The sequence below is a fragment of the Hypanus sabinus genome, unplaced genomic scaffold, assembly GCF_030144855.1.
Source record: "Hypanus sabinus isolate sHypSab1 unplaced genomic scaffold, sHypSab1.hap1 scaffold_88, whole genome shotgun sequence".
Classification (NCBI taxonomy): Eukaryota; Metazoa; Chordata; class Chondrichthyes; order Myliobatiformes; family Dasyatidae; genus Hypanus; species Hypanus sabinus.
In genome coordinates this window covers 1,065,316-1,074,592 of record NW_026781732.1, presented here as the reverse complement: position 1 = coordinate 1,074,592, position 9,277 = coordinate 1,065,316, and the positions used below count along the sequence as shown (strand labels likewise).

Sequence of the window (9,277 nt, the reverse complement as noted above, 5' to 3'; positions counted from 1 at the left end):
ATCCTCTTGTGAGTACACCGAAAAGAGGTAAATGCAGATAGTAAATTCGGAAGGTGACGTGACATGAGTTCGAAGGTCACGTGACGGAACAATGCTTGTCAGTGAAAGGATAATCAGCAGAATGTTAGACGAACTTGCGAAACACACACAACATGCTGGAGGAACTCAGCGGACCAGACAGCATCGACGTGTGAAAATTTGTCCTGAATAAAGTTCTTATTGTGTGCCGTTTATCAAACGTCTCCGCTGTTCATGGAACAAAATACTTCTGTATACGCGCCTGAATAATTCTAATTATTAACCGTCCACCTGCCGCCGGGACAGGAAATTTCTGAGAAGCATCTCCTTATGTGAAAAAACTATGCTTGGAGTTTGCGTTTTGAACTAGTGTCCTTTGATTGGCTCCTTTCCATTGGCAAATGTATTCTGACGTGCAATACATCAGGGTCAGTTATATTCTTATTTTGACTGAATCAAGTAACGAATACTCTTGTAATCTCAAAGGAATACGGGCTCAGCACATTTCGACATCAGACTCTCCTCTCAACAACGGAAAGGACAATGGGTTTTCCACCAATTAAATTTAAATGGCTTCGGAGTTCAGTTGTGACGCAATCTGCGAATGCGGGCTCGTTGGTCTAGTGGTATGATTCTCGCTTCGGGTGGAATAGCACATGCGAGAGGTCCCGGGTTCAAATCCCGGACGAGCCCGCTATTGGAAATTATCTGCGATTTGCTTCACGACTTTTGCATTGACTCTCTGGATAATTGGCAATATCAAACAGAAACACTGGAGAAGGAATTGGAAATACTTTTCAAGGCAGGTAAGTTTGAAGTGTCACATTTTGGAATGTCAAACCAGCTGAGTATTTATTCGAGGAATGATAGAGCACCGGAGTGTGCCAATCAGCAGGGAGAGAGTGAGGTAAAAGGGCATAGTTTGCTGAAACCCGTCTCATGTGCAGAGAGACTGTGGGAAAGGTGTTCGGCGCGCTGGCCTCAGGAGGTCAGTGTAGGAGTTGGAAGACTGTGTTGCTGTTGAACTCTGTTGTGGAAATACGTGTAAAATGGAAACAGCGCAGCCCTCTTTGGAAAACGATGGGTCTGCATGTTCATGAGCGCTGTAGACATTAATGTCAAAGAACGAGAAACTGGCAAGTGAACTTACATAGTTTAACCGCTTCCCTTTTCCAGACCAGGACACAAGTGCCTCTAACTTGTATACAATATCGGTTTATATATCTCATAGGATAGAATATACATTGCATACAATATCGGCTTATACATTTCATAGGGTTTCGAATCGGTGCGGGCAGAAATTAGGTGACAAGCGAAACTGCTCACTTCGGTCACGTTGTTGTGCCAAACGCTTGGGATTTCGAGAGCTGGAATCTTCCCACTGAACTAATTTTCTGCTGATCCGGATTGAGAGTCTCAGTTCCGAACTACACCAGCATCTGTCTTACGGATGTGACTTACTTCAGAATCAGAATCAGATTCGGGTTTAATATCTGGAACATTTATCGAGAAAACTGTTAAATTAGCGGCAGCAGTACAATCAATACGTGAGAAATATAGAAATAAAAATCAATCAAATATTGAATTAGAGTAAATATATGTATATTAAATTGTTAAATTAAAAATAGAGCAAAAGAGATAAAAGAGTGAGGTAGTGTTCATGGGTTCAATGTCCATTTAGACACTGGATGGCAGAGGGGAAGAATTGGTTCCTGAATCGCTGAGTGTTTGGCTTTAGGCTTCTGTATCTCCTTCCTGACGGTATCAGTGAGAAGAGGCATGCCCAGGTTGATGAAGTCCTTAATGACGTTCGCCGCCTTTCTGAAGCACCGCTCACTGAAGATGACCTGGACACAACGAAGGCTTGTCCCCAGGGCGGAGCTGACTAATTTCATAACTTACTGCCAGTCTCTGGCCTTCCGCGGCAGCAATGAAGACCCTCCATCCCTGTCAGTCGGCGACGTTCAGGGATTCATTCATCGTGTCAGTAGCTTCCGCTCGGTTTGCGCAATTGCCTGCCAAGTCCCGGGTAGCGATTCAGAAATATCGACAGATACATATGTAGACGGACTCTTCATTTTCGTTTCATTGAAGTTTTCTTTGACCAGTTCAGCTTGTTATCTCTGAGGTAAGCCCCCGAAACTCTAGGGCCGGTGGACAGTCGTCTCCATCTGCCGTCTTCCATTTGACTTGTTTGGCATGAGTGACCGTACCAAGAGCCAAAGCATTAACTCCTAACTCCAGCCAGCTTCGTACAGCTTCCCCCATCCTCATCACATTCTACAGTGGTTGCATTGAGAGCATTCTGAGCAGCTGCATCACGGCCTGGTTCGAAAATTGCAGCACCTCAGCCCGCAAGACCCCGCAGCGGATAGAGTGGTCAGCTAAGAAGATCATCGGGGTCTCTCCTCCCGCCATTACGGATATTTATATCACTCGCTGCACCACCAAAGCAAACAGCATTATGAAGGACCACACTCCCCCTTCATAAGAACTCTTCTCCCACCCGCCGTCTGTGAAAAGGCACCTAAGCATTTGCGCTCTCACGACCAGACTATGTAACAGTTTCTTCCCCCAAGCTATCAGACTCCTCAATACGTAGAACCTGGACTGACGCCTAACTGCCCTATTGTCTTGTTTATTATTTATTGTAATGCCTGTACTGTTTTGTGCACTTTATGCAGTCCTGGGTAGGTCTGTAGTCTAGTGTAGATTGTTTTTCTGTGTTGTTTTTTACGTAGACTTGTCTAGTTTTTGTACTGTGTCTTGTAACACCATGGTCCTGAAAAACGTTGGCTCGTTTTTACTATGAACTGTACCAGCAGTTATTGTCGAAATGACAATTAAGAAGTAACTTGACTTGATATTCTAGAATAGATCCAGATGGTTGGAAAACTGCGATTGTCACGCCACTCTGAAGGAAGTTAGGCTAAAGAAAGGAAAATATAAGAAATATAGCCTTACTTCAACGTGTTCAAAAACTCAAAAGATTCAAAGCACATTGAAGATCAAAGACAGTTGAGGAGAAAGATTTGTCAAGAAGATTTGTCAAATAGATCATCGTGTGGTACGGTGATGCACATTGGAAGAAAGGATTAAAAAAGTCTCTGCATGGGGAAGGCTTCAGAAATCAGAGTTGCAAAGAGACCTTGTGCAATATTCCCGAAATGTTTACTTCTAGGCCTAGTCAGTGGTAAAGGAAGGCAAATGCAATGTTAAAATTCAGTCCAGGAGGAGTAGAATATAAAACAACAATGTAATGTTGACATATGTTCGTCATTATAGACCAAATTCCGATCCTGTTCTTTATCCCTAATACTGGAAATCTCCTTCATTTATGATACTGACGGCAGTGTTACCCCTCCATACTCCCGTTCTGAGCTATCGGTGTTGAAACAAATTCCAGAGCTGTCCAATTATACTATTCGTGTTGAAATAATGATTCACCTTTTCCATTACTAAACAGAAATCAAGTAAAACTCTCACTTCAGGGGCAGTGCTACAGTGGGTACTGAACATTCTTTAGCTGCGATGGCCGAGTAGTTAAGGCGTTGGACTTGAAATCCAATGGGGATTCCCCGCGCAGATTCGAACCCTGCTCGCAGCGCTCACACCAGCAATCCCACTGCCAATAAAATTTAACACCCTTGATGCTGTCTGAGCGCAGCACCCTCTGTGTTCAGTTGAGAACTGCGTATTTTTACACTCTTCAATACAATTCAATACAATACATTTGTACTCATTGTGCAATGTTAATTTGTATTCCGACTCTGATCAATCCCCTGGAAGCAGCTTAAACTCTCTGCAGTGCGGAATTTTACTGTCTTGTTAAACTAAAAGAATCAAACTCGGAGAACGGATATTTCAGCGTCAGTGTCAAGAAGAGGACATCGTCCTTTCGCTCTACGATTCGCATGGCGACGTATTTTCATCCTCTGTCAGATTCTAATCTCACTCGATTCCTGTGTTACTGTAGTTGTGGCAGAGACCACCGGAGGACATTATATTCTATATCCTGTAGTGAACAGTTTTAACTTCAGTTGTTCGTCAGAGGATGTAAATTCATCACGGGAGGTGAGTCAGTTAAATTGTTCCGAGCTTCTCCAGTGCTACTGTACCCTTCAGCATATATGGGGAGGGAAATTACCGTCACCGCATCAGACCCAACCTCAGGAACCTGTACAGATGTATCACAATGTTTCCTCTATTTCTAATTCCCAATCGAGTTGCAATGAACTACAATCTGCAGTGGCCTTCCAAAATACCTGATCCACCCATCGGCTCGCCATCTCTGTTTCGGGAACAGTTTCCTTTGACAGTCTCACCCCAACAGATCGTCCATTATTTAATACCAATCCCAACGAAGTACATGACCTCACACATTCCAGCAATAAACACTTTTGTCCAGTTTGCGCCCTCACTGAAAGACCCAATTGCAGCCTAAATATTCTCATTGCAACCCGCTGTCCGGCTACGTCACGTCATCAGCCTGACACAGTAAGGACAGCTCATTAATGAGGGACGATAATAGACCGTCATGACACTGCCGATAAAAATTCCTACAGTCTGCAATGGAGCAACGTCGACACAGATGGCACCGGATATCAGGTTTGAACCTGGGTGTCTAAGGGTATGAGACAGAAACGCTCTTTCAGCGGTTCAGGAACAGCTTCCTCCCCTCTGCAATCAGAATCACCAATAGACTTTGAAGTTTTGGTCACGACCTCACTTTATTAATATACAGTATTTCTGTTTTTGCATATTTTTCATAATCTATTCAATAGAGGTAATTGATTTTCTTCTTTATTTATTATTATGTTTCATTTCATTTGTTGTTATTATTATTATTTTCTCACTCTGCTAGATTATGTATTGCATTGAACTGCTGCTGCTAAGTTAACACATTTCCCGTCACGTGCCGGTGATAATAAACCTGATTCTAATTCTCTGTTCAACGCGGTACTTTCCCGATTCGATTTTCATTAACGACATGGATTTCGAGGTATTGAGTTCTGGTACCGTATCCAGCACAGATCTGGAACCGGTAACACGTTCTTCAATAAATCCTGTTCCTTCGGCTGAGGAGATTCGAGAATTTGTGGAGTTGACATCCAATATTTCTGTCAGTTCAATTCTCGCAGCATTTTTAGCTGAGAATATGTACCAGATTAGAAGGCCCTGATTCAGCATTTCAACGCAAAAGTTTGAAAATTTCTTCCACCACACACCCCACACACCCACATATGCTGGTCGACGTCTTGAATTTCTACTACGGAAAATAACCGACAGTGATTCAATTCATCTGTATCTGGTGACGGATCTAACCGACGGGATCATACATTATACGCAATTGGTGATTACCTCAAAATGAACTCAAATTTATATTTATGCGAACATCTATATGTACACACAAGCGCAATGAAAAATGTACGTGCTGATGGGTGAAAACAGGTGGAAACTAACCAAATCGACAGGCCAATGCAGTTTATTTATCTACAATATTTTTACTTTGCAACCGGGTGTCTATGAATAGATTGTGAGTAGAAACAGGGCGATTGTTGCCGGTGTGTTGTACAACTGTACGGATGCAGAGGGCCTCGCTTCGTTCACCAACGTACTTCCTTAAGTTAGACAGCGGACGATTTATCGCTCGAGGCAGAACCCTTGCATCCAAAGCAAAACTAACATTGGAGTTTTAAGAATTAATGACACTAAAATAATGTTAATTGCATTTATAATTGAAGTAACGGAGAATGGCATCAAGCAGTACAGAGTGCTTCCTCTGTTGAATGTGGTCAAGAAAACACTGTAAGGAAAACAGTGGCCGAAAGTGAACATGAAATTGGTCAACTGCCGTGTAACGCTCTCTCTTGAACTGCCTATCAAACTCCCCGTTTATCTCGCTTGTCCTGCCTACGATGTGACTCTCTTCCCTGCCTCACTTCCATGTCCCGCTCCTTCTCTCTCTCTCTCTCTCTCTCTCTCTCTCTCTCTCTCTCTCTCTAATACACACATACACACACACGAACGCGCGTGCGCGCACTCTCTCTCTCTCTCTCTCTCTCTCCAGATCTTCCTTTGCTCCTCACTCCCACACTTTCCTCACAAGTTGAAGCGAACACTTATCTATCAATATTCGTGTTTAGTGAAAGGACTGCGTGAATGTGGTGGGACATTTATATATTTTCTTTTACTAGACAGCTAGGGTGGAGCGTAAGGGAGTGGGTGTAAACTGTTGCTGAAATGTCGGGGCGAACAGTTAATATGACATGAAGGAGAACCGATTTTTTAAACAAATCTGCTCCTGGACTTTGGTTCAGTGCTCCATTAAGACACGACCACCATGTGAAATTTCAGTTAGCTGAAAACACTTGAATTTTCCACTGATATGACATATTCGATAAGAAATGTTTTTCAGCTGCGGCTGGAAGAGGGGAGATTGAGATTGTGACTGATTCACTGAAGTGGGCAGCATGGTCTCTGAACGCGAAAAGCTTTCGCCGTTTCATATCACTCACTGTACAGACTCCGCATTGCTCTCTGGTCTACCGAGCGACCCCGCCTATTGCCATAGACAAATCGGTTCGCTGACCTTCCGTCAAAATCACCCGCGCCAATTGTCACTGACGTGGTGTAATTGTCTGACATCAACCAATCTCGTCAAATGACGTGCAACCTACATAGCTCCCATTCGTTTATGCAGATGTCAATCCAATGTGTTATCCAATTGCAAAAAGGTTTTCACCCAAGAGCTGTTCCCTCCCATAGACCCTGACTGCTTCTGCCTCCCCAAAGTCCCGTCAATACTGAGCAAAACTCAGAACAATTTCCCATTATATAACATTCATATCCATATGCTTCTGATCGCTGCTGCGGGCGCTGTCACGGCGTCGAAATAAAGGCGGGCGACAGAAGTATATCTCCTCTCACCGGGGGAGACGGTTGAAGATTTAGTGGAGGACAGCGGCCGACTTTTGACCGGCAACTGCAGTTTTGGGCGAGGGAGGATTGAGAAAAATTCTGGGCCAGCCTGATCCTATTGAATGCCAGGGCTGGCTGAAGAGGACTAGAGACTCTCCCTTCTTTCTGTTGCCTGTCTGTTTAAAGAAAAGGAATAAACAGGCCTTTCTTGGGTCTGCATGCTACCTCGTGGATGTAATAGATCGAAATCTTTGTTATCAGTTTGCCTGAGGAATCATTTCGAAGACTGAAACTGGCACAAGATTTATATCTATCATTTGTTAATGATGCAGAATTGTACAATTTATGTTCTGCGTACTGTCTGTCTTTTCGAGCCTGCAATGACGCTGCAAGTGTTTCATTGTACCTGTCCCTCACCGTCCCTCTGCACACGGCAATAACCCCGACCGGACCTGACAATACTTACTGAGATTTGAGCAGAGATGACCCCGGGCAGTTGAGTCAAGGTGATGTTAGCAAACTGAGTGAGTAGGACCAGAGTCCAATATGGGAAAATTATGGTTACCCTTTTCTACAGAGAGACAGCGTCTCTGAGTGGATTGAGGTGCAGTGAGGAGTGAAGAAGATCAAATCTACATTGTATCCATTAAAAATTATTGTCTGTGAGACCTCGCAAGTTACTTCCAGCTTTATTGAGACTGCAACTGCGATATTTTTTTTCAAAGTCATGTTCTCCTTGTTCATACAGAACAAATAACGAATAACTGCAGAAACAGTGGACAGCGGGTCAGGCAGCTTTTGTGGACGGAAAGAGATAGTACAAACAAAGTACACTACAGATGCTGTGGTCAAATCAACACGTACAAACAAGCTGGATGAATTCAGCAGGTCGGGCAGCATCCGTTGAAATGAGTAGACAATGGTTTGATGTTCTTTGGTGAGGTTCTGTTCCTGGGGTAAGTACGAGGTGTCAGAGAGCTGCCGTTTGGCCACAGTGAGGTAGTAGTCCGTCCGCCAACTACTACGGCACCACCTTTGTCTGCAGGTTTGTTGGTGAGGTTAGGATTGGTGCGGAGAGAGTGGAGGGCAGTGCGTTCAGAGGGAGTGAAGTTGGAACATGAGAGAGGAGTGATGACAGTTGTCGCTTTTCACCCGATGCTACCCGACATGCTGAGTTCATTCAGCGTGTTTGTACGTGTTGAAGAAATTCAGAACAATAATCACAAGAGCACGAAGAACAGACAAGGTGGTCGAGAGGATAAGGCGATGGACTATTGATCCATTGTGCTTTGGACGCGTGGGTTCGAATCCCATCCTCGTAGCGAGGTGTTTATCTGGGAGACCATCTTTGAAACGATCACTTTAAAATTTCTGAACCTCCAACTTTTGTCTCAGAGGCGCCAGACAGGTTGGTATGTTGGGTCATGAAAAGCAATATTCACCATTAGTCCCTCATCAAATTTGGCCACAACGCCACAAGATATAGGATTTGAATTAGGCTATTCGCCTCATCTCATCTATCCGCCATTCCATCATGACAGATATATTAACCCTCTCAACCCATTTCTCCTGGCTTCTCCTCGCCAGCTTTGACAAATAACGGCTCGCTGAAGAAACAGTGGACAGCGGGTCAGGTAGCATTTGTGGACGGAGAGAGATAGTACACTTTTCCGTTCCACACACTCACGCTGAACTGAACGTAGAGAGCAGGTGACCAGAATGGGGAGTTAAGAAATGGGCAAGAGTTGGGCGGGTGCAAGTGAAGATGTGTGGTAGTCAGCTCGATATGGGAGACTTTGCTATGACACCACTCACCATATGCAGATTTTTCAGTGCGAAAAGGGCAGTAAGTCCTTCTCGGAGATAAAGAGGCTACAGAAGGTTGGGGAATGGAGAAGTAAATGGCAAATGAGATGCAGTGCAGGGAGATATATGGCCAGACACTTTGATATAAGAAATGGAGGAGCAGACTTTTTAAGAGGAGAGAAAATGCACACAAGAAGACGGAGGTGCTAAGAGCCTCGGGAGTCCGTATACAGGCCTCCCATTGTGACGTACACACCGACACCATAACGTCCCAAAGGTTAATTTGCAGGTTGAGTCTGTGATGAGGAAGGCAAATGCGATGCTCGCATTTATTTCAGGAAGACCGGAATATGAAGCAAGGATGTGATTCAGAGACTTTATAAAGAACTGGCGAGGCCTCGCTTGGAGCATTCTGAGTAGTTTTAGTTCCCTTACCTGAGAAAGCATGTCTGAAGCTGGAAAGTGTTGAAAGGAGATTCAGAGGAATGATGCTGGGATTTAACGGCTAATGATATGAAGAGCGCTTGATGGC

The 9,277-nt window shown here is 44.1% G+C and overlaps 3 non-coding genes across 3 annotated transcripts; all 3 read left to right on the top strand.

Moving 5' to 3' along the window:
- The first annotated feature begins 627 nt into the window (after positions 1–627).
- trnap-cgg (transfer RNA proline (anticodon CGG)) lies at positions 628–711 on the top strand. The gene is given in 2 exon segments: positions 628–663; positions 676–711. It is a non-coding gene; the product is annotated as a tRNA-Pro (tRNA).
- A 2,832-nt stretch (positions 712–3,543) lies between these two features.
- Positions 3,544–3,625, top strand: trnas-uga (transfer RNA serine (anticodon UGA)). Its single transcript has one exon. It is a non-coding gene; the product is annotated as a tRNA-Ser (tRNA).
- A 4,554-nt stretch (positions 3,626–8,179) lies between these two features.
- Positions 8,180–8,263, top strand: trnan-auu (transfer RNA asparagine (anticodon AUU)). The gene has a single exon. It is a non-coding gene; the product is annotated as a tRNA-Asn (tRNA).
- Positions 8,264–9,277: the final 1,014 nt, after the last annotated feature.